General features: G+C 36.1%; 1 protein-coding gene across 3 annotated transcripts in view; it reads left to right on the forward strand.

The window, feature by feature from the left end:
• Nucleotides 1-26755, forward strand: part of GABRB2 (gamma-aminobutyric acid type A receptor subunit beta2) — a 246355-nt gene that overhangs the window by 43220 nt on the left and 176380 nt on the right. The gene's annotated exons all lie outside the window — the stretch shown is intronic.

Raw genomic sequence — 26755 nt, forward strand, 5'->3', positions numbered from 1 at the left:
GAAATGAAATAAAACTAAATAAATTTAATCTGTCTTAACTCCTTATTAAAGAAAGAGCAGTGATTCCTCAAAAGATACCAAGAAAGTTAACTTATTACAGTTATATAGTACATACTCTTTGCTATTTGAATGCATATAAGGATCAACTATGATGTATTTTAAGGCATCCATTTCAGTCACCCTTCTCTTTTTATATTTTTATCCTTTGGGTCTGTTATATGACAAAAATATGCTCAAAGATCCATGCAGAGCCTTCTAAATTTCATGGTCAAATTAGTATTTCCCATATGCAATAAAGTAGTATTTTCATGACTGTACTACGTTTCAGTAGCTTTTCAAAGAAAAATAGCTATGTTTACCCTCTTTATTTCCAAAAGTTGATTATTTCCAAACATTTCTCTAAAAAAAATCCCAATACATCATATTGAAGACAGTCAAGAAATCTTTAAATAATCTTGAATTTGATCAAGAGACGTAAGCAAGGAAAATTTTCACCCAAAGTGGTTATAGGCAAGGGGCAGTGGCACTTCAAAAACAGATGCAGATTTATTCAAGGCTTTGTGAGTCAGCACCAGTTTGAGGACAGTCCAGCAGCCCAGCTGGAGAGGGAATGAAATAAGTGACTTTCCATGAGCCCCCTGTCCCCTCTATCAAGTAGAAACATTGTAACAAAACTCAGCTGTGTGATGTGTAGAAGTTGAGCTTTCAGGGGACAAAGGCATTTTGTGAAGGCACTGCTTCATTAGTATTACTGTCTTGATTATGCTATCTCATATTCTGGGCTTCACAGGTCTTCATCAGCATCAGAGACTGGCTGCCTTCTGCACAGACTCACTGGGAAATTCTAGTCACTGTTCAAAAAAGAAAAAGGTGGTACATTTAAACTTGAGCTCCTGTGGAATCGTATGATTATGCCCTGCTGAGTTCACATTAGATTCTGCCTATTAGGTAGAATACCTCAGTAGTTTTAATGTCTTGAGACTCAATGGTGCTTTCTTCCTGGGCAGTGCTAATGACCTTCACCTAACCTGGGGATGTGTCCTTCAGGTTTAGTCCCCTAGCAACCTTCAAAGTTCAGGGCTTTGCAGAAGTTTGCCAGATGCTGAGTGAACTATTGCTAAGATTCCTCGCTGCCTGGTATACTTAAAGAAGGGATATAATCATATGGAAAAATCATCTTCGAGCTTGAAGTAATTTTTAAAAATCTAAAACATAATAAAGTTAGAACTCATTGAGTTAGAACTTATCTTGTTAGGTTCAATAACTTTGAACCCAGTTTCTAAACATTCCATGCATAAGATTCAAAACTTCCACTTTGGGGGCATCTCCCCTCAAATGTTGGATACTGTTGGGTTATTCACTTTTTTTTTTATTTTATTTTATTGGCTGTGTTGGGTCTTTTTTGCTGTGCATGGGCTTTCTTTTAGTTGTGGTGAGTGGGGGCTACTCTTCGTTGTGGTGCACGGGCTCCTCATCGCCGTGGCTTCTCTTGTTGCGGAGCACGGGCTCTAGGTGCACGGGCTTCAGTAGTTGCAGCACATGGGCTCAATAGTTGTGGCTCATGGGCTCTAAAGCACAGGCTCAGTAGTTGTGGTGCACGGGCTTAGTTGCTTAGCGGCATGTGGGATCTTTCTGGAGCAAGGATCGAACATGTGTCCCCTGCGTTGGCAGGCAGATTCTCAACCACTGTGCCACCTAGGAAGCCCCACTTTTTTTTTTTTTTTTTTTTTGTGGGTATGTTGTCATGGTTTATTTTTGCTGTTTCACCATAATTGCTAATGGTTTATTTATTTATTTACTTATTTATTATTACTGAAGTATAGTTGCTTTACAATGTTGTGTTAGTTTCTGCTGTACAACAAAGTGAAGCAGCTATATGTATACATATATCCCCTCCCTCTTGAGCCTCCCTCCCACTCCACACCCCCTCCCCCATCCCCCCCCATAGGTCATCACAGAGCACCGAGCTGAGCTCCCTGTGCTATACAGCAGCTTCCCACTAGCTAGCTATTTTACACATGGTCGTGTATATATGTCACTGCTACTCTCTCAATTCCATCCACTTTTTAAATGGAACTTTTAATTTTTAAAATTTTTTTAATTGTGTTGGGTCTTCCTTGCTGCACGCAGGCTTTCTCTAGTTGCAGCTACTCTGTTTCTCATTGCGATGACTTCTCTTGTTGTGGAGCGTGGGCTCTAGGTGCACAGGCTTAGTAGTTGCAGCCTGTAGGCTCAGTAGTTGTGGCTTAGTTGTTCTGTGGTATGTGGGATCTTCCCAGACCAGGGATTGAACCCATGTACCCTGCATTGGCAGGTGGATTCTTAACCACTGCGCCACCAGGGAAGTTCATAAATGGAACCTTTAAAATTCACTTCTAAAGGCAGCTTAGGGGGCATGAGTCTTGTGGAGAATATAGCTATTATTATGTAATAGTTATATCAAATAATAATAATAGATATAAAATACTCTCTAAGGAAATATTTTGCCAAGTTATAAAAATGAAATATTTAAGAATGCTCCTTGCAAAGTTATTAATATTAATGGGAAAAAAAAACTTTACAGAAGAAAAACGCATTAATCAATAAGCAAGTATCAGTCGTTTCTAAAATTGAGGACGTTAAATATGTTACTTAAAATAATGACATTAAAATGATGCTGTAGAAGATATCTAAGATATGTTTTAAGTAAAAAAGTTTAAAAATAGCATGTAGAATATGGTTATATAAATGTTTATATTTGTTTTCTGGAAGGTTATATGCCAGTTTTTTAACTGGCTATTTCTAAGTGGTGTGTTATGGTTTATTATTTTTTCCTTTATTATTTCCTGTGGTCTCTAGTTTTTCTGTAATTACTATGGATTATTTTTATAAGAAAAACAAATCTCTTTTCATTTTGAGAAAAATAATCGTATCTGTAGACAAAATAAATTGAAAAATTAATATGTACTCAGCAGCTACTATGTACCTTATACTTGTTGGGCATTTTGAATGGTTAGTTTATTTAACCATCCCACAAATTCTCTAAGGTCAGTAGTATGGTCACTATTTTACTAGTAGGGAAAAGAATCAGAAGTTATAGAACTTGTCCAAAGTCAAATCATATAGCTAGTAAGAAACAGAATCAAGAATAACTATCGGATTTCTCTGAATCTGTCAGCTGTGCCCACATTGCCTCCCTGAAGGCAGTTTGATGGCCTGTTGTCAGTGGCCTATCAGCCTTGGAAATGGGAGGGTGGTAAGTGCTGGTCTCCATTGCTAATAGCCTCTGCTTTCCAACATTGGTTGTAGCATCATTCTAGATGTCCAGTTATGGATGGCAATGTGAAGTCTTTCTTGATTACAGAAAGTGTAATGTGAATGTTTACAGCATTGAATCAGAGGAAGCATACACAGCCTGTCTGCTTTCCTTTATTTTAATTTTCCCAGCTCATTATGGAAGGAAGGCATAAAGGTATGAAATTATAATGTATCTTTCTTGTCTGCTGCCAACTCATGAGGAGGTCTCACTCTATCTCTACTTTAGAGTGGCATATTTCCTTGTGGAGTATGTCCCTGACTTTATTTCTGGTTCAGCTAATAACATGGTTGAAACCCCACTAATGTTAGCAGAGAGGTTGTCCATTTGTGGCCACAATTTTAATCATTGAGCCTTGAATACCATTCAGGCTCTGGAGTATAGAAACTACTATTTTGAGATGTTGGCATTTAATTTCTCAAGGGTATGTTGACATAGCAGAAATTCAGGGTGACTCAGGGAAGCCATCTTTAAATTTTTCTATAGAAGAAGAAACTGTAAAAGCAAAATCTTTTAAATGAGTGGAACAAACCTTTTTTTTAAAGAAAGGTCTAATGGCATTTGTTTTCACATTATTCTACTGTATAAATCAGTTTTCCCTTTCTTCTGTAGTATTTGTTATAGAATAATACCTGATATGCTTTTTATATTTACTTTTGATTAAACTTGTAGAATTCAAACAATGACTACTATAAATAATAGGTTCTTCTCATGAACACATAAGGCAGGGCTTATTCAAGAAAGTATCCCTATAATAATGTGTTTGATTAATCTAACATTTAATCAGACAGTAACAGATTAATACTTGAGAAGCAAATTTTAAAGTATTCGGAACAATGGAGATTATGACTTTAGGAGTAGCTGGATGTTAATTTGTAATTTATCATGTGATTTGGGACTTTATACAACAACAGCAGTAACAACAGCAACCACTTTAAACGTGGAATATTTTGTAAGCCAATTAAAATGCTACATGTCAGACTCTTGGGAAAGAGAGTTAGGAAGCTAGAGTCTTTGTAAAACTAGTTTTCTGAGTTTTTACTACCCTTATGCATATGGAGCTGCTGAGTAATGGATATCGTCTCTCTTCCAGGAAGTATTAGAAGAAATGGCTATGGAATATTTGTTTACTGATTTGAATTTTTCTTTTAGTAGGATTTTGAAAGAAAGATACTAAGTGACATTTAAGGTTTGAAAATGTACAATATTCCAGTAACTTTGAACATTGTGTATACTGCCTGGAGAAATATTGGGTACATTATGCGGTGCAAATTTGACTTCGTATTTTAATGTTTTACCACACAGAAAAGTAGATTTATTCTTTACACTTCAGGAGATACTGGAAAACATCTTCAATTTTTATTAATCCCATTCACACATACACACGCACACCAAAACATACGTATCAGTAAATTTATCCGCACTGCTTTTGAATCGTCGAGATGAATTTGTATGTATAACTATTGGTTAACTCATTTAAATTATATATTGCAGGACACCATGATTTATATTCCATATTGGAACTGGGGCAATAGAGGAGAAATTAAGTCAATTCTTACAGTCTCTCCTCATCTATTACATAATCCAGTAGGTCCTTCCCAAATTCTTTTTTTATTTATTTGTTATCAAATGTAGACAGTCTTAGAATAGCATGTAACAATCATCTGGTAATCGATATAATTTTTTGTTATATATTTATTATTATATTATAAGCTTTTCTAAGAAAGAGATCATGCTTCATTCAATTTTGTTACCACTTTAGTACCTAACGTGATAGATACTTTTTACACATTGATAAATCAGTGCTCAATATGTGATCACTGGATAAATGAAAAGCAGAGAACAGCTACTTTTTGCACGAAGAGCAGAATACCAAGAGATACTGCTATCACTTATTTATTAGTTTATTCTGGGTGTCTTTATTTGAAAGACATGTAATGACCATGTGTTTTTAAGTACCAGACATCTATTTTTCGGTTCACAACAGCCTTTACTACTTCCTAACTCTAACTCTGTATTAGCTTATGTCACTTGCTTGGTTCCCATAGGCATTTGAGTTTGAAATCTTATTAGAGATCATTCTGTATTTGTGACTATAGTTGTATGATTACCAGTGTTTTCAGAGAAGCATTTATTGTATCAAGTAGGGATTTTTAGCTGAGAATCCTTCTACGTTAGCAAATATATTAGTGCAGTCCACTGTATTAATACATTAAAGGCAAAAATATATTATCATCTCCATAGAGGATAAGAAGGTAGTTTATTAAGGTGGTCAGATACCATATAATTATACAAAAATTGGTAGTTTTCCTTTGGGCCAACAATCATCTCTGAAAATGTGATAGAAATACACCTTGAAATATGTATAGTTGCTTATGAAAATAAAAACAAAACTGAATCTGAGTAATTTTATAAACATACATTTTCTTGTTGTTGGAACAAATGTTATAAAGACCTCAGTTTTCCCACGTTGATCTGAAAATACAACAGAGTTTATATCAAAATCTCAATAGAATTTTTTAAAGAAAAAATGAGGCTTTCATCCCAAATAGTAAATTTCTGAATGAAGTAGATCGATGACGCTTAGTCTATGAAAAAATGACATTTAGAATCAATGGGAAAAGGACAAAATATCTAAAATGATTAATGGCTATATGATAAAACATGAAATTAATAAAATAGAAGATTTTTCTCCTGCTTTTTCAGAATTGGGGGAGGGAAAACCACTTAGGATAAAGTGTTATTATCTATGATATGTAAGCATCTCATTTGTAACAATAAAGAAAAAGTAGAAAAATGAGAAGAGACATTAATGACAAATTAATATGTGAAATGTGCCTCAGCCTCAGTGATAATTAAAGGAATGATAAATTAAAGTAATAAAGAGATAGCTCCTTATTTTTGGAAGACATTAAAATATCATTAACACTCTAAACAATTCAAAAAACTGTTGCTGGCTATTTGACAGTATCTATCAAAATTAAAAATGCAGTTCGATGCAGCTGTCTTTTTTTGGATATGTATATATTACTTCATGCAGCTATCTTTGATTTAGGAATCTATATTTCAGAAATACTATCATTAGTGCAAAAATATATATTTGAAGTAACTTTTCAGCATTATTTTTAATACAAGAAATTGAAACCACCATAAAAGTACCTCACTGAGAGAAAGAATGTACGCATTTTTGTAAATCAGTACAATAAAACATTAGGTAGCAATAAAAAAAAAGTAAATTTACATGTACTCATTTAAAAGATGTCTTGGGTGTATCGTGAAGTGAAAAACAGTGCCTGTTGAAGGCAAACATGTCCAGTATGATCCAGTTAGACCCACACCAAGCTGTTTGCAGTGGCTACCTTTGAGGTGTTGATGGAAAAAGAACTTTCCTTTTTATATTATACTTTACTTGTATTTATCACAGGTTATTTGTTATTTTTTTAAAAATAAATGAACAGATTCTAAAAAAGGAAGGAAAAAAGAAGAAAAAAATGAGAAAAAGAAAAGAAGTGCAAAGTCGTAGACCCTGATAGCCATGTGGAACATGCATGGATTGCAGAACAATGGGAAGAATAGCAGGAAGACCTTATAGGAGCACTCTGCGTTAATCTAAGGGGTTGGGGGATGGTCCTTTATGGAGTAGGGACTAGAATGAGGACAAGGGGCTAGGTTCTATAGATATTTAGGAGGTAGGAGCAACATGATTGATATAGAGAGCAAGAGACAGAGAAGTGCTAACAATAACATCTAATGGTAACACCTTGAGCCTTGAAGCTAATTTTTAAAATTAATAATTTAAGACCTTATGCTTGGATTATAGGGATAATTAAAGGTATTTGGTGAGTCTAGCTACCTTATATTAAAATTAAGAGAATCAAGTTCTTTTTTTAGAGTTCTGAAATACACATGATTCTTATTTTCTGAGAGCTTTTAGTGAAGGCATAGTTTCTTACTTAATAGATGAAATAGAAATCTGGGCATGTTAGCAGATGGAATTCATAAATATACTATACTTTTTTTATAGGAACATAAATAATTTCATTATTAATCTGTTTTTGTGTGTGAGTTATAAGGAGTCTCCTCCCTAGCACACCACTTTCTCAACTGACTGTGTCACATGATACTATTACTTATTCAAGACTTGGTATGTCACTGCCTCTTGATACTCATTCTTGTTCTGTTGGCGATACCAAACACATGCCAAAAAGTAAAACAGCTGCTGTTTTGTAGACAGAATGCAGTGTGCATGTAATCAGAATGCCAGCTTACTCAATTTACTCTAAGTTACAATCTCCAGTAATATGCTGGCTTTAACTACCCCCAAATAGGATTTCCCTTTTATGAAGAAAGATTTACAAGTGGGGGACCGTCTGATGTCTCATGATACCATTAAGAACTATAGTGAAATTTTAGCTTGAGGAAAGAAAGTTATAAATAGGTGTTACTCTGTTATTTGGAGATAGATCTAGAAGAAATGACTTCTTAGAAATAACTTAGGATCAGTAAACATGTGAGAAACCATATCTCTTGCCTCTAGAGGTGTGGTTTGAGAATCTTTTAAAGAAAAAGCAATTCACCAGGAAGCAGATGTGTGTTTTACGTCCTGTATTATCTCTTTATCAAAATTTATTGTGAACTTACAAACTCAGTATAAGGCCATGGGTACTCTGTCAGGTTACTCACTGATTTTAGACCCGTGTTTCCTCTTCTGTAAAATTGAGATAATTTTTTTACAGCCTAAATTTTGGGGGTTGAGCAGACAGTAATAATTCTGTAAGCTTATTGAACACTCACCCTGTGCTGGATAGTATTCTGAATGTTTAATGAACAATGGTTCTGCCAGGTAGAATTGATCATCCCCATTTTATCATTCATTAAAAGGGTTTAGGAGGTACCTATGTAACTTACACAGGTTCACATTGTTCATAAACTGTAAAGCATCTTTGTGAACCAAGTTTGTCTGGCTCTAAACCTGAACTCTCTACCAGTCTCTATATTACTTTCACAGGTGATTTCTTATGATGTTTTATTTTGAAGATTTGTGTTTACTATATCTCCCCAAATGCTTAGCCTAGGGCTGGACATATGTACAGTTTATATTTTTTAAAACTGCTTTTAGACATGGCATGTAGAATCCAAGACAATCTCAGAAATCTTTGTGAAATTGATTTAGACTCCTAGCCAGAGAGGGTAAGTCTAGGTAAGTGACTTAAATGTTTACACAATTGAACACATTTGCAACTGAGATAATCATACCCCCCACCCCCACCCCGTGGAATAAATTTGATTTTTTTCTGAAGTCTAGCAATCACCTTCCATGCTTAAAGCACAAACATTGAATTTTCTAACCTGCTACAAAAAGCATTTTACTATCTGCTGCCCCATAATCTGCAGAGACCCATGGTATGTTTTAGGGGAAACATTTGACTGAACTTAGAACTTAAGTCTATAAAAACAGTTTGATCTCATAAAGAGAAGAAACTCATATTCTTATAGTCATCAAATGGAGAGATTTTAATTAAGCCTAAGGCTAAGCATTTGGGGGTAGCTTTTTTTGTTTGTTTTACTTCTCAAAAGATCAATCCTTGACTGCCTAAATCCTTCAATCAAGTTTGTTTACCTTGGTATGGAGAAAAAACTTGTATGACAATTTCAATATTGCCCAAACACATGGCCTGATACAATTTTTTCTCAGTGTAGCCTGTGTCAGTAATTTCCCCAAGATGCTGTACTAGTGAAAACTTCAGCTCTTTAGTCAAACTGCCTGGATTTGAGTTCAGGTTCCCTCATTTCCTACCTGTGTGACCTTGACACACTTATTTACTCTGTCTGTCCTTTGGTTTCATCATGTGTAAGAAAGGAAGCTGGTGATAACACCCACCTCATAAGATTGTTGGGGAAATTAAATTAGTCGAGATAACTATGGAAATCGCCTGGTCCAGAATACGTGCTTCATAAATGTTACCTGTTATTATCTTCCTCATTTATGGTGTCTTTTTTTCATGGGTTATAAAAAAGTCTTAACGCATAACATTGAGGATCCTTCTATCTTCTACTGTATTAGTATTATTACAAGATACATAGTTTCCTGCAAAACTGGGCTGATCATCTCTTCAGGGAAGAAACTGTGATTAGACAACCTATTACTTATAGCTTTGTTACTCAGTTGCCATCACCTTCAACACTGATCACCTGTTCTTTTGAAGAATATTGGCTGTTTCATTAGAGTCCACAGTTCCAACCATCAAATGATGGTCAACTTGAATTTCAGTGTGTTTTACTTTTCTTTAGAAGGCATTTCTGGTCTCTGATAATCTGTTAACTTCTTGACATAATCTAAGTATAGGCACTTAACATAATATAAAAAATAATTATCCTTTGCAGCAGAGCTGTGAACATATTTCTGATTCATGAGTTTGCTAAGTGCTTTTTCCTAGCCGGGAATAATATCTTTTATTTACTGTACAGCCATGACATCAGTTTATACCTTTTGTAAATATTTTGTTCTGAAGAGATACTACACAAAATTAGTAACAAAGCAATAGATAAACATATTTTGCTTTAGGCGGAAAAGAGCTTTTTTGGTGCTATGCATATGGAATGGATTAGATAAGAATTTAGAAGAGAAATTAATTTTATCACTTGAGGATAATAAAGAGATAAGTGTAATGTGAAAAAAAATCAGCCATTTTAACAACCGAGAGATTGCCTTAAAACACTCTGTAATCAAAAGCCAATAATCATAAAATAGTAATAGGCAATAACTTTTTTCTCACCCCAAGGGTTTTATAAGTATCTCTTAAGCCATAAAACTATATTTATACAGTCATTTCTCACCAAAACTGAATAGTTAAAGTCAGATAATGAGCTATAGGTAAAAGAATAAAGACCAGAGGGGAGAGAGTATATATCCTTCCTCTGAGAGGCTGAGGAACAAAGCTTCCTGGACCTGGAGTCTCGTCCTAGGACAGAACCTCAGTGTCTGCATCCACGTGTGACTTGAAGGGTCTCCTGAAGCTACTGGAGTCTTAAAGTGCTTAGAAGAAAGTGAAAAACTAAAACTGAAAGAAAAATCTAAACTCCTGTGCCAAGCCAGGCTTTTGTGTTCCACTCTCTCTAGGGTTCTCCACTTTTTATACAAAGCATTTTGACCTTTGAAGCATTATTTCCATTAATAGAAAAAGCCATGGAGGGGGAACAGTGATTAATTTGTTCATTTCACAAAACTGCTCTATTATTCTTGTGCATGAAGGTAAATGGAAAAGGTACATATGCGTTTCAATGGAGATGGGTGTACTCTGTTCTCTTCTAGTTCTTAAGGATTTTTTATTCTTTGCCACCAAATCATCTGGTTTCAGCCGGTAGTTTTATAGTCTGAGGCATTGACAAACTCTCCTTTTGAATTTTGGGTAGTCAGAGTATCACAGCATAAGAATTTAGGAGTATAGCAGTGGGAGAATTCTCTTTACAGCCGTCCCCCATTAACTGTGGGGAATACGTTCCAAGACCCCCAGTGGATGCATCAAACCACCCATAGTACCAAACCCTGTATATACTATGTTTTTTTCCTGTACACACATATCTATGATAAAGTTTAGTTTATAAATTAGGCACAGTAAGAGATTAATAACCTAACTAATAATAAAATAGAACAATTCTAACAATATACTGTAACAGAAGTTATCTGAATGTGGTCCTTCTCTTTCTCAGAATACCTTATTATACAAATTTAATGCCTTTTTAATCTTAACTAAGCACTTACCATGAACTGTGGTCTAACTTTGCAGCCTGAGGTGCAACAGTAAAACTAGCACAAATCGCTTTTTTCTTCTTCACAGTATCGTGGAGAGAAGATTCATTCTCACCATACATCTTAGCAACCCAACACAGGACTTTTTTCTTTTCTTATAAGGTTGAGAAGTTTCACCTTTTTACTTAAAGGAAGCCCTTCGTGGCTTCTCTTTGGCATGTCCAAGTTGTCAGCATCACTCCTGCACTTTGGGACCATTATTAAATACAATAGGAATTGCTTGAATACAAGCACTATGATAGCTCAACAATTGAGATGGCTACTAAGTGACTAACAGGCAGGATGCACTGGACAAAGGGATGGTTCACACCCAGGCAGGACAGAGCAGGGTAGCTAGAGATTTCATCACACTACTTAGAGTGGTGTACAATTTAAAACTTAGGAATTATTTATTTCTGGAATTTTCCATGTAAAATTTTAGGACCATTGATCATCTTAGGTAACTGAAACTGTGGAAGGCAAAACAGAAGATAAGGGGGGACTGCTGTACCCATTTTTAATTCCCAGTATTCTAGCTACCATTTATTCAATGCTTGCTTTATATCAGGCTCTAGGATAAATGTTTTTTACCTTTTATTTTGTTTAACTCTGTAAATTGGGCATTAATATTGCTAATTTACAGATAAGAAAGCTGACTGAAAGGTTACATAGCCAGCCAAATTCACAGAGCCAGGAGCAGAGGCAGGCTTGAGTTGCAAATCTGTACATGTGCTGTACCTCTTACTATGGATCTTTCATCAGTGGCCTGCAGTCAAGGCATAGGAAGCATTTTCCTTACATTTAAGATCTTCTCCAAAACCTTTCTGTTTGGCTTCATTAGCTAAAAATTTATTTGAATTTTTCCTTTTCAAAAATCAAGTTCAACAGTTTTCAACGCAAATAGTAATATATTTAATATACTAAAGTAACAATTTAATATGATGACTTTTTTTTTTTTACTGTGTCTCTTCCAGCAAGTATCTCTTTTTATCTGCCTAAGTCCAATTTTTGTCATTTTCTACCACTTTGGGAAAAAATATTGGAGATCTCTGTAATAATATGAAAGCAAGAATTTTTCAGATTAACTTGTCACTTAGAATAAGAGCATGGGACAAAGGACGAATAGTTTTCACCAGGAAAATTTGCAGAGGAACATTTTCAGAACCTGTGGTGCCACTGAGGCAGACCTAGAAAATATATCAGTTCCCTGACTTTTAGACATCATACAAGCAAGCTATGGAATGAGGTACTTGTAATCTTCTGGAATTTTGCTTAGGGACTACCCAATCACATTACTGAATCAAAGACCTATTTTTTTCTTTCTTCTTGGTAAATTTGGTAAAGATTCCTTGTCTACTGGAATCCAAAGTATGTAGAAAAGCTATTGGCAAGTGAGCTGTGTTCAGTGACATTCAAAATTTGTATAAGGTAGCTCATCACGGTGACATGTCTAGCATTTGGAAGACAGTAGATTGCCAGTGCTGCGTTGATGCCTCTCTGAAATTAGTATCTGTTACCTCCATCTGCAGAGGAGGAGACTTAGAAAGGTAGGACTGCATGGGAGGAAAAAGCATATTAGTCTTTTTCAGAGTGGCATAAGCAAATCCACTGTGTTAGTATATATGTGTATGCATTTCACTGCTGACTTAACATGCCACAAAGTGGCACACTTAAAATCAGTGCACCTTCCTTCCAACCTAACCTGTTGTGTGCTCAGGCCAAGCTATTGTGATGCGTCTGCATGAGCCAGGCTGGAGCATATCATAGATGGATCAATATCTCTTTTAGTGATTTGTGTCAGAGATTAAAATTTCATCCATAATTGTTGACTAGGTGCCTTCATGTGTTCATTTTCCAGGAATGTAGAGTCAATGCGCAATACATTCAGTTCTGGAGACTGTTCACTTATGGGGGATGAAACGTACAGACCGAAGTCTGAGAACCTTGAGGGCACAGACGGTGGCTTATTAATTTTCTGATGCCTATTTCCAAGTAGGTGGCCTGATATAGGGTAGGCATTTAATGAAAATGTGTGTCGCTAATGAGGAAGACCTTTCTCCTTCTCTTTCCTCTGCAAATCCTATTTTTCAAAGTTAGGTGTGCACTCGTTTCATTACTGTAACCATAAGTTAGTTTTCATACATTAAGTATGGTTCCCTTAAATGGCCAACGACAGTGACAAAACACAGACAGGCTTAAACAAAGAGGAAATGTAATGTGTTATCTTAGTAATTACAATGACCAGGGATTGTTTTGGTTTTAGGCATGGCTGAGTCTAGGTACTCAAACAGTATTACCAGGAATTGGCCTTTCTCCATCTCTTGGCTGTACTTTCCTTTTTGTTGCCTTTATTCCTGGGAAAAAAAAGTGCTTTCCATTTTGTGACCTCCAAAGTTCCAGGGCACAAAGGAAAATAGCTTCTTTTTCCAAATTGCTACAACTGAAGGTATGAGATTGAATCTCAGTAGTATATCTGGAGTCACATGACCATCTCTAAACCAGGCGGATGAAATGATCTAGCCAGGTATATCTCATATGAATGTCTCAAGAGCGGGAGGTCAGTACATCCAAACAACATATACACATGGCGGAAGAGAGGATTTGTTCCCCAAGGGAGAAGTTTAAGTTGCTATAACCAGGGCAGGCAGAGGCAAGAAATGGCAACTCCACTCTCTTCTAAACTCTAGTCGTGTGCATTCCAGCTCTGGACCTTAACATGTAGTTTTGGTGGCTTTGGAAACAGACAACCCTGCATTTAAATCCTGCTCTGTCATTTAACTGTGTTCCTTGAATAAGTTAATTGAAGTCTCTCAATTTCCTAACTTCGAAACAATGAAGATAATAATTTTAAGTTTTTGTGAAGATTAGAAGTAATTTATATAAAACATGAAACACTGTTTTGCACATATTAAGCCCTTAATAATGAGTAGTGGTGGTGGTAGTAGTAGTAGTTGTAATAGTAGTAGTATTTATTTCTCACTCCAACTATAATTACGGTAAGTATTTAAAATTTTCATCTCATATTTCTAACTTCTCTACATCATTGATATCTATGGTGACTTTCTGACAAGGGATTTTTTTTTTTATCCTATTTCTTCACTGAACTCCCACATGGCAGGGTATTCTTTTTATTTTATAGGAGACATCTATAATTTTCAGATAATTATGTCTTCTGTTAAGTTAAATTTTGCTCCTTCAATTTCTCCCTGGTTTCTAGCTCCAGAGTTATACATAGACGGTGGTCTCTTTTCCTCCTGGGTAGCAGCTTTGTTAATATATGACAAAGCGAACCACATGAACATTACTCCTTTTCCCCTAGATGTCTTTAAATGATCCCCTTTAACTGTTCCTTATGTTGCAGGGTTTGGGGTTGTATTGTTCTACTTTTGTTGTATTCAGAAGTGCTTTATCCATCCTTCCATGTGTTCAACCAGTATTTTTGGAGTTCCTACTCGTGCTTGTCATCAGTGGTGCTGAGGCTATTATAGTGTAAAATGGCCAGGACAGGGACAAGTTCAGGGCTCTGTGTGTGCAAGGGTAGAGGATTGCAATAGTGGTGGAGAAGCAGTCATTAGAAAAGGCTTCACTGAGGAAGCGGCATGCACTTTAGACCTGAAGAGTTAATAGGAGTTGCCCAAATGAAGAGCAGATGGCTAGGTAGGAGGGGAAGGGAAGTGTAATATAGGCAGAAGCAGCAGCTTGTGCAAAGGTCTAGCTATTGGGTCGCCTAGCCGGTCAAGGAAATTAAATAAGTTCAACGTTCTGAGAAATAGCCTCTCAGCTTGGACATTTCTGGAGAGGAGACTGGAAAAATATAGAGGCTGATGTGCTCCCTGAGAAGTCTGCACTCTGTCCTGAGGACTGCAGATCACAATTGAAATGACTATAACCAGGGTAATGGTATGAGCAGAAGTGCATTTTGAGAAGCTGTCTCTGGCAAAATGTGGAAAGTAAGTGAGAGGGCACAAGTTTGGATGCAAAGAGACAGTTTTAATAATACAGGGGAGACATAATGGTGGCCTAAATGCAGTTGGGAGATGTGGGATGGAGGTAAGTGAATACATTGTGTACACTGCATTTACATAAAAGTAAACTCCTTACTGTGAAACTTGGAGGTTCTTTTAGATACTTAGTTTTATACGTAGCCTAGTGTTTCTATAAAATGAACAGTAAAACCATGAAACATTTCCTTTAGGTAGAACTGGAATAGAAGAAGGATTTTATGGGCCAGGAGCTGGTTCCTTTGAAGGCCCTTCTCATGGGCAGATACTTTTCTCCTCCATGACCCGTCTCTGCTTCTCTGTGGTATTTTGCAAGGTGGGCTGTTCCTCAGTGGAGAAGTGTCTAGTTGCAGTTAGCCACACGATGGGGGATCTAGGGCATCCCAGAGAAGGAAGATTTAGTAAGAGAGTTCCTATAGGAGAGGAAGTGAACACAAGTTGATGACTTCTTTTTAATTCAAAAAGGAATGGTAAATACATGCAGTTGTCTTCAGGACACAAATATATCTCTCTAGACGTATTTTGGGCTAATGTATTTGGTCCAGGAGTAGCTGTAAGGAGACCATCCATGTAAAAATTGGAGGATTGGATCAAGTAAGATGGGCATGGTGGTAACCACGTGGGCATGGGGCATGCTTAAATGAAATAAAACTCGGCTTATTTTTGATCGTGTCCTTTGTCTTTGAGGTGTAGTTTGTGACAAAGTTCTTAAGCCACATATCAGCTACATTTTTAAAAGTATAATCAGTTTTAGTATCTCTATGGGTGGAAATACAATTATATTTCTTATGATTGTTACCATCCAAAAGTACAAATCCAGCCTTGCCAGGTAGAGTTTTTTTGTTACTGGACATATCCAGGCAAATTTGGGTTACCATCTGTCAGGGATTTGGGAGAAAGGATTCTTTCATTAAAGAGGAAGGTTGGAATAAGAAAATAAAATGATAATAAGCCCACCGCTTTTAACAGCTTACTGAATTTTCATCCAAATTTTTTTAGTCTAGCTCAAAACTATATGTATTTTATGTTGTTGTACTACATTTTAAACTAGCAGCATTTTCCACCTTTCTATTTCAATATGTTTGCTCATATACATACCATATTAAACATTTCCCCAAGTTTTCTGTAACAGTGGGCTTTTCTAAAGCTGAATTCTGAATCCAGGATTACAGCATGCATCTGAGAGTTATTCATCTTAAACCTATTTTAATTCACTCCAATCCCTTTTTTTTAATACTGACTCAATAAAGAGATGAGACAGTAGTCTTATAGAATATTTAACCTACTGTTTTGGTTTTTTTGTTTTTGTTTTTGTTTTCTTGGCTGTAACCTAATTTTTTAATAATGGAATCTGTCAATTTGCTCATTCAGAATTATTTTTGAGACATAACCATGTGTTATGTTGTCTCTTCAGCCCTGGGAATACACCAGTAAGCAAAACAAAGGAGTCCTGTCTTGGTATAGCTTGCGGGCTAAGAGGTAAATAAAAATCAAGAGGTCTTTTCTAAATAACACAGAAACATTATGTGTAAATGAGGGAAGAATTAGGAATGGTGCTTGCTGTAATGTGTGATCATTTCTTAGTGAGTTTGCAGAACTATAATTCTACTAGTTCCTATTCATTACATGTTCAGTAAGTTTGAGAAACTCTGGATTAAACAAGGTTAATAAGTTTCTTTACTATAGGACTTCTCCGAGCTATTAATAAGCTAATATGCATGGTAAATCTCTAAGGAAAGAAACGTGGAATGTATGTAGGGTTTTCCCAGCACATTTGACCATGGGACACTTTTCTTGATAAACATCTTAGTGGAGCTACTGTTGTATAGAACACATTTTGGCTAGGCTTATGGTATATATGAAAATTCCTAGCACAGTCAGATAGGAAATAGTCTACAAAAGTCTAAAAATTCTAAAGTCAAACAGAATGGTTGGTGTCTACTTTCCAACCTTTGTAAGTGGCAATTAAACATGGAGCAAAATACCCAATTAAAAATAAAATAATCTTCTCAAACGTCTGTGTTCAATAGGGCATATTTCATCAAAAGACTTCTCTGCCAGAGGAGGTATCTTTGAATATTTATCACATACACATATCTATAAAGTATGTGCTTTAAAAGAAGTAATATGATCATCCCTTTGCCTCTGGATAGGATGTAATTAAGGATAGGATGTTGGGTTCAACACTATAGATGGGAAAGTTATTGTGATCTAGATAGATTTGTCAGGGGCCCAGAGATCGACTTAACTTGTATAGAGAAGGCAAATTTAGTATTAACATACATTAAAGATGCTTTCTGCCATGAGACAGCCCCTGAGACACCCTTGAGAAAGAAGAATTAAAGTGAGAAGGAATGGTGTTGGACTTTGAAAACTGTCTCAGTAACTATCTTGCTATAAAATCACCTAAATTCTGTCTTTCAATCAGGAACCCACCCTACTACATGGAACCAAAAGAGGACAGGAACAGTATGTGGATAGATGTAGCAGAGTCGTTTTGGCAGGTCTCCCTTTTGGAGAAAGCATGTAGTTCCATTTTCTAAATCTATGAAACTCAGACACAAATGCACACAGTTATGAAGGACACGTTTCCTTCACCGCCTTCCTGCCCGCATCCTCAGAAGGTATTTTAATGTTGAATGAGAAGGTTTGAAAGCAGCACAGCTTACTGTTCACGATGAAGCTGAGAATGGGGACAGAATTCAAGATCGTATGGTACTGCATCTTGGGATCTGTATCCACACAGCCCTTAAGTGGCTATATGGTCATGGGCAGAATTACAGGTTTCAGGGTTTCGGTTTTGTCTGTAAATTTAGAAGACTGGACTCCAAACAAACAGCCTCCCGGCTCCAAGAACTGGCCTGCCTGTAATGATTTGGGAATTTAGGACTATTGCTGCCTTTTGGATCATTTACCTTGGAGTCTGGGAAAGATGAATGTCTGAGTCATTCAAGTTTCAGACTGTGGATTTTCAATTCTGTATTAGGCATTGAAAGCACATGGACAGCTCTTCCCTCAAAATGCATGGGGTCAAAATGTACAAATAAGACTCTTACCACATTTTTATTATTAAAGTTCCTTGTATCAATGAAAGCTAACCATGGTCCATGCCAGGTTTGCAGATGGAACGAACTGTACATTATTGGCATGCTTCTGCTTTCAGTGAGGTAAAATATATTTCTTCTCACAGAAAAAAAGATTCAGAAAACAGACCTATTCTAAGTGACATTTGTGCCATGTGTAAAAGTACAGAACATATTTTTAATTGTCGTTTATTAGTATATATTCATGTTGGCAAAGTTAGACATTTATTTTGCTGTAGAACACTCAGGTTGCCATAGGACCCTGGTATATCTATGGCATTTTCTTTTGCCTTCAGAAATAAGTCAGTGTAGTTATTAAAAAGAGACTTACGCCTATTCTGTGCCAAAGCCTTTATATACATTAACTCTCTTCTTCACTATGACTCTGCCAGTAGGCTTCTTCACTTGTTATGTCCATATTTAATATGTGATTCTCTTCCCCTCATCACCTTTGTCTGTGTTTGCAGGGGAAACAGACTTAGTACATGAAATAATGTACTTGAAAACCGGGACTGTATATTATACTTGGCATAGCACTTAATACATGATAGGTAACCAAATATTTGATTAAGTGCATTTGTTGCCTAAACAGATATGTATTTATGTTATTATATATGTATATGCTGTTTCGTATTTGTTTTTCATCTGTCATTTATCTCCTGTTAGACAAGACTGGAAATATAAATTTGATATTGATTTAAAAACCCAGATGAATAGGCCTTTACCTTAATGACAGTGAGAATATCTTCCCATCATTTTAAATACACTGAAAAGAGAAGCATTATTACATTCATCATCAAACTGTAAACTTTTATGCATTTCTTAATGAATACAAGTAGCACTTTATAAATTTTAGGAAGGGTACTAATGGTCCAAAGTTGGCCAAGTTGAACACTTCTAGCATATCTAATTTGCTTCAACACTGGTTCCTGGCAAACGTGTTTTTGACTCAGTCAACTCAAATCCTCTTGAGAAGCAGATAGAGCATGATATACTAAGTAATAAGAAAATGAAAATATATGTTTTAGTTTGATACAGGAAAAACAATAGCTATCCTTTTAAGAATAGTTATTTGTTTTATCTGCTTGTTTAGATAATAGCCATCAATACTGAACACTTACTTTGTACTGGGCACAGACACACTTATATGTGCTCTTTCATTCTTGCAAGATAGGCATCTTTCTCTCCAGTTTGCAGAGGAGACTGCTGGCCTCCTCTTGTTGCAGGCTGCACAGCAAGTTAGTAATCCAGTCATTGAAACTCCAGATCTGTCATGATCTATGAATTTAATAGATAGACATCTGGTGAATTGATTAATCTCTGCAGCATTAGGCCAACACCAGCTTCTATAATCAGCCTCCAAATTTCAGTGACTTAACACAATAGAGGTTTATTTCTCACTCATTGACCAGACCAGTGAATTTGTTCTCTTTTTAGCAGGCAGCTTTCCTTTATGCTGTGATTCAGAGACTTGGTTTCTTTCCATTTTGGGGCTCCGTAATTCCCCAGGGTCATGAAAGAGAAAAGAGAAGGCCACTGTGGTCTAAAAGTGACACGTTGTACAGGCTTGCATTTGATGGCCTCAAAAAGATGAGGAGAGAAGGGATGGGGAGGGCTGGGAAGAATAGTCCAAGGCTTGGCTTTATAAAATACAAGGATTAACAGGGGTGTGTGTGTATACTGATGTAGAATACTGTCCTAACTTTGTAATACTAAGAGCACTGCACTGAAAGACTTGAGTAAAGGAAATGTTTAATGTGTTCATGGTTAAATTACTCTGGATAGTGATATTTTGAGCTATTTAAATTTTCTTCATCATATCCAAATTTTCTATAATCAGTTTTATGATAATAAAAACCAATAAGCATAATTTTTCAAGGCACCTGAGAGGCATGCCTGTACATCATGCAGGGCCAGGACTAGTGTCAGGGCCTACAATTTAAGAAGGCTTGTCAAGTGCTGACTCTACACTTGCATGAGGCGGCTATGTGGTGGGTGATTATACTCACAGAGAAAGGGGATGCCACTCCAGCCCCAGAAATGCCGGACTGTTGGTACATTCAGTGGATATTAAGAATGTCTGATACAGACAGAGCCAGCGGTAAAGCTCTGTGCCCAATGTCACTTTCATCTCAAATTTTTTAAAAAATTGGCTTTGCCTCCAAAAGTGATCATATACATTTCTGTTTCATCTCAGCACATCAGGTATTCTCTTGGAAGCCTTGACTAAGCATATTCTCTTTGCTCCAGCCTGGGTCTGCAAATTGGCCTTCTTCTCAGCTTCTACAAGCTTGTCAAAAGTATGAAAGCAGTGATATGTACTTATTTTAAAATGTCCTTTTTTTTTGTTAATACTGTCAGATCTCTTCAAAGGCTGCTGCTTCAGAGAGAATGAGCCTATCCCATGCTGAGCAGAACAAAAATAAGCGTCTAAAATATTGAAAAGGGTCTACTTAGCACTTCCTGTCTCTCTCTGTTGGTTTCCTCATATTTTTCACTTTTCCTATGAAAATCACTGCTTAGATTGAAGGAAAAAATAGTCAAATAAGATAGGATGGGCTCTACCCCTTGCAAGTATGCATAAATAAGACAAATTTGATTGAAAGAAGGGCACACAATGTGATGTAGTATGCTCTACAGTCAACCATGGCAAATGCTTATGGAAATCTATATGAGGTGCTTGTCTGTTCCCTGCTCCCTGATATCTGTTGCAAAGTTGTTCTTTTGTAAGCAGCAGATTAATGAACCATTGTTGCAAACTTCATGGGGGATCAGAAAACACAAGCAGCATCTTGTAAATAATTTCATTTTGATATACTTAATAATAATGTGCACTGCTGGCCAGGGTGCCAGAGACAGAAAATGGATTCTTAAAACTTAACGGCACAGATTTGAAAGATGATTTTCGAGACCACCATCAGATGTACTACATCTGGCAAAAGTCAAAATTTACATCAGTGATCACTTGATGAATTTAGGTTGAAAACAGAATGGTGATGTATAAGTAGCTTCTGTTATTCAAGGTGAGTTTTTAAAAATAATAATGGTGTCATGTCAGTTAGTCATATATGCAGTTTTCCTTGGAGATTATATACATATGTGTGATTTTCCTGATTAACTTGATCAAACCAATCTCTCTGTACCCTGTAGCAACAGAGACTGTGTGATATTTAGTTCTTTAATGCATTTGTGCAAAAGGAGGGACAAAGAAGAGTTCTAGCTTTTCTTATATTTTCATAATATCTCATGTTGAAAATAAATGGGAAGGTTTACTAAATAACTGTGTTGAAATCCAAAACTATAAAGCACGTGGTTGTTTCTTTGCAAAATGATTCTTCATTTTCCACACAATACCTTAGATAATTGAGTGTCCCTAATATACTTTTTTTAAGTGTACAGTTCAGCAGCAATAAGTATATTCATATTGTTGTTTCCCAATCTCCAGCACACTTTTTATCTTGCAAAACTGAAACTCTGTACCCATTAAACAACTCCACCTTTCTTTCTCCTCCCAGTCCCTAGAAAATACCATTCTATTTTCTGTCTCTATTTCGGCTATTTTAGATATCTCATGTGAACAGAATTTGTGTGTGATTAGGTGACTTCACTTAGCATAACGTCCTCAAGGGTCACCCATGTTGTAGCACGTGCCTGAATTTTCTTCCTTCTTAAAGCTGAAAAATCATCCATTGTACATGCCACATTTTGTTGAACCACTCCCCTGCTAATGAACCTCTTCACTGTTGTGAATAATCTTGTTATGAATGTGAGTGTGCAAATATCTCTTTGAGATCCTGCTTTCAATTCTTTTGCATATATCCTGAGAAGTGGGATTGTTGGATCATACAGTAATTCTTTTTTCTAATGTTTTGAAGAACTACCATATTGTTTTTCATAGCAGTTGCTTCATTTTGCATTCTCACCAATAATGTATGAGTTCTCATTTCTCTATATCCTCTTCAACACTTGTTATTTTCTCCCATTCTTTCTTTTTTCCTTCCTTCCTTCCTTCTTTCTTTTTCTCTCTTTCCTTCCTTCCTTCCTTCCTTCCTTCCTTCCTTCCTTCCTTCCTTCCTTCCTTCCTTCCTTTCTTTCTTTTCTTTCTTTCTTTCTTTCTTTCTTTCTTTCTTTCTTTCTTTCTTTCTTTCTTTCTTTCTTTCTTTCTTTCTTTCTTTCTTTCTCTCTCATAGCCATTCTAATGGATATCAGGTGATATCTATCGTGATTCTGATTATCATTCTCTAGTGATTAGTGATGTTTACAACCTTTTTATATGCTTATTGGCAATTTGTATGTCATCCTTGGAGAAATGTCTATTTAAGTCCTTTGCCCATTTTTCAGTCTGGTTATTTATTTATTTGTTTACTTATTGTTGAGTTGTAGGAATTCTTTGTATATTCTGTATATTAACTTGTCAGATATATGATTTTCAGATATTTTCTGCCATTCCATAGGTTGTCTTTTTACTTTACTGACTGTGTCCTTTGATGCACAAAGTATTTTAGATTTGCTGTAATACCATTTGTATATTTTTGCTTCTGTCGCCAATGCTTTTGATGTCATGTTTAAAAAATCATTGGCAAATCCATGTCGTGAAGCTTTTCCCTGTATTTTCTTCAGTTTTATATCTTACATTTAGGTCTTTAATACCTTTTGGGTTACTTTTGGTATATGCATAAGATAAGAGTCCAACTTCATTCTTTTGCGTGTGGATCTACACTTTTTCCGACATAGCTGGTTGAGGAGACTACTATCCCTTTCCCAATGAGTGGTCTTGGCACTCTTGTTAAGATAATTTTCCATACATACAAGGGTTTATTTCTTGATTTTCTGTTCTATTCCGTTGGTCTGTGTATCTGTCTTTATGTCAGTACCACACTATTCAGATTACTGAAGTTTTGTAATAACTTTTTAAATTAGGAGGTGTGAGACCATCTGCTTGGTACTACTTTTTCAAAGTTATTTTGGCTATTCAGGATATGTTGAGATGCCTTGTGAATTTTAGGATGGATTTTTCTATTTCTACAAGAGACACTGTTGGGGTTTGAATTGGTATTGCATTAATACTGTAGGTAACTTAACGATATTAAGCCTTTCAAACCATGAACATAGGGTGTCTTCCCAAATATTTGTGACTTCTTTGATTTCTTTCAGCAATGTTTTATAGTTTTCAGAGTACAGGTCTTTTGCCTCCTTGGTTGTGTTTATTCCTAGATATTTTATTCTTATTCTTTTGTAAACAGAGGTGTTTTGTTTTGTTTTGTTTTATTAAATTTCCTTTTTTGGATTGTCCATTTTTAGTGTATAGAAACACAACTGAATTTCGAGTGTTGATTTTGTGTCCTGCAACTTTGCCAAATTCATTTATTCTAACATTTATTGTATATCTGTCTGTTTGTGTGTGTTTGGAATCTTTAAGATTTTCTACATATAACATCATGTTATCTGTGAACAGAGATAATTTTACTTCTTCCTTCCCAATTTGGATGCTTTTAATTTCTTTTTCTTGCCTAATTCGTCTGGCTAGAACTTCCAGTACTACGTTGAATAAAAGTAGTGAAAGTGGACATTCTTGTCTTGTCCTTGATCCTAGAGAAAAAGCTATCAGAATATAATGTCAGCTGTGGGCTTGTCATATATGGTCTTTATCATATTGAGGTAGTTTCCTTTTTTTTTTTTTAAGAACTTTTATTGAGATACAGTTAACAGACAATAAACAGCATATATTTCGAGTGTAAAATTTGGTATCCCAATCTCCCAATTCATCCCCCCCCCAACCCTCCCTGCTTTCCCCACTTGGTGTCCATATGTTTGTTCTCTACATCTGTGTCTCTATTTCTGCCTTGCATTTCCTCTTTCATAGTTGTTAGCATTTGCCTTATGTTTTGAGGTGCTCCTATATTGGGTGCATATATATTTATAATTGTTATCTCCTCTTCTTGGATGGATCCCTTGATCTTTGTGTAATGTCCTTTCTTGTCTCTTGTAACATTTTTTATTTTAAAGTCTATTTTATCTGATATGAGTATCGCTACTTCAGCTTTCTTTTGATTTTCGTTTGCATGGAATATCTTTTTCCATCCCCTCACTTTCAGTCTGTATGTGTCCCTAGGTCTGAAGTGGGTCTCTTGGAGACAGCATATATATGGGTCTTGTTTTTGTATCCATTCAGCCAGTCTGTGTCTTTTGGTTAGTGCATTTAGTCCATTTACATTCAAGGTAATTATCAAGATGTATGTTCCTATTGCCATTTTCTTAATTGTTTTGTTGTTTTTGTAGGTCCTTTTCTTCTCTTAGGTTTCCCGCTTAGAGAAGTTCCTTTAGCATTTGTTGTAGGGCTGGTTTGGTGCTGCTGAATTCTCTTAGCTGTTGCTTGTCTGGAAAGCTTTTGATTTCTCCATCGAATCTGAATGAGATCCTTGCTGGGTAGAGTGTTCTTGGTTGTAGGTTCTTCCCTTTCATCACTTTAAATATATTATGCCACTCCCTTCTGGCTTGCAGAGTTTCTGCTGAGAAATCAGCTGTTACCCTTATGGGAGTTCCCTTGTATGTTATTTGTCGTTTTTCCCTTGTTGCTTTTAATAACTTTTCTCTGTCTTTAATTTTTGTCAGTTTGACTACTCTATGTCTTGGCATGTTTCTCCTTGGGTTTATCCTGCCTGGGACTCTCTGCACTTCCTAGACTTGGGTAGCTGTTTCCTTTCCTATGTTAGGGAAGTTTTCAACTGTAATCGCTTCCAATATTTTCTCAGGTCCTTTTTCTCTCTCCTCCTTCTGGGACCCCTATAATGCGAATGTTGGTGTGTTTAACATTGTCCCAGAGGTCTCTTAGGCTGTCTTCAGTTCTTTTCATTCTTTTTTCTTTATTCTTTTCTGCATCAGTGATGATCACCATTCTGCCTTCCAGGTCACTTATTCACCCTTCTGCCTCCGTTAATCTGCTATTGGTTCCTTCTAGTGCATTTTTCATTTCCGTTATTGTGTTGCATATCTCTGTTTGTTTGCTCTTTAATTCTTCTAGGTCTTTGGTAAACTTTCCGATCTTTGCATCCAGTCTTTTTTCAAAGTCCTGGATCATCTTCACTATCATTATTCTGAATTCTTTTTCTGTAAGGGTGCCTATCTCCTCTTCATTTAGCTGTTTTTCTGGGGTTTTATCCTTTCCCTTCATCTGGTACAAAGTCCTCTGCTTTTTCATTTTCTCTCTCTTTCTGTGGCTGTGGTTTTCAGTTCCACAAGAAGAAATACTGCTGATGCTGCTTGATACTGCTGTCTGCTTTCTTGTGGAGGAAGCTCAGTAGTTTCCTTCTATTCCTAGTTTGTTGTGTGTTTTTATCATGAAAAAGTATTGAATTTTATATAATGCTTTTTTGCATCAATTGAAATAATCACAAGGCTTTTCCCCCTCATTTGGTAATTGTTGTATTACATTGATTGATTTTTATATGTTGAACCATTCTTGCATTCCAGGAATAAATCTCTCTTGGTCATGGTGTATTGTTCTTTTAATTTGTTGTTGAATTCTGTTTGTTAGCATTTTATTGAGAATTTTCCATCAATATTCATCAGGGATATTGGTCTGTAGATATCTTTTCATGTAGTGTCTTAGTCTGGTTTTGGTATCAGGTATGAGGTTCCTTCTTCAATTATTTGGAAGATTTGGGGGTGGATTAGTGTTAATTCTTCTTTAAATGTTTGATAGAACTCACCAGTGAAGCCACCATGTCCTGGGCTTTTCCTTCTTGGGAGGGCCCCAATGTAATTTTGTATCATTTTGTTTTTGTATGCTAGTTTTCATTCATTCAGTTGTAAACTGAGGAATAATAGTAAATTTTTATCTGTGTGAGCAAAGTTAGCAAAGGGAATCATTTTTCCTGTTGGCTTTTTCTTTAACTTTTTCATGAACAGTTAATAAAAATCAGCACTCTTAAATTAATGTTTTAATGGTATACACTGCCTACTTACTGAGTGCTATGATCATCAGGGTTTGAATTTATATTATTTCATTTATTTCTGCTAGAAGCCAGTAAGGTAGTCATTATTTTACAGCCAAGGAAACCCAAGCTTTGGGATATTACAATATGTTCCCTGGATTATACCCAAATTAAGTGGTTGAGCTGAAATTTCAGCCAAGCCTCTGGAATCCAGATACCTTCTGCTTAAACACTAGGCTATGCTGCTTCCCACATATAGACATTACTGAGAGCTTTCACCTATCACGTTTGACGTGTGTCTTGGGGTAAAGTAACAAGGTACATGCTTCTCAGGTACAGTATTGGTAATCCCATTTCATAGAAGCAAAAACTGAAATGTAGAGAGGTTAAGCTACTTCTCTGAGACCATCAGATAATAAGTAATGGAGGAAGCCCTCAATCATGTTTCCTACTTTCCAATTCATTGTTCTTTCCATTGCCCCCTTTGATCCCCTCCACTGGTGCCTTGACACTTTGCCTTCTCTGGATGCATAGCAGAAAACAACCTGAGTTTCACTAGCCAGCTTTTGGTTAGTCACATCCAGATCTCAGAGATATTAAAACTAGATGCATCCTAAGAAGATCATTCTTATAATGGTGCACTTAAGGATATA

The sequence above is a fragment of the Hippopotamus amphibius genome, chromosome 1 (assembly GCF_030028045.1).
Source record: "Hippopotamus amphibius kiboko isolate mHipAmp2 chromosome 1, mHipAmp2.hap2, whole genome shotgun sequence".
Lineage (NCBI taxonomy): Eukaryota > Metazoa > Chordata > Mammalia > Artiodactyla > Hippopotamidae > Hippopotamus > Hippopotamus amphibius.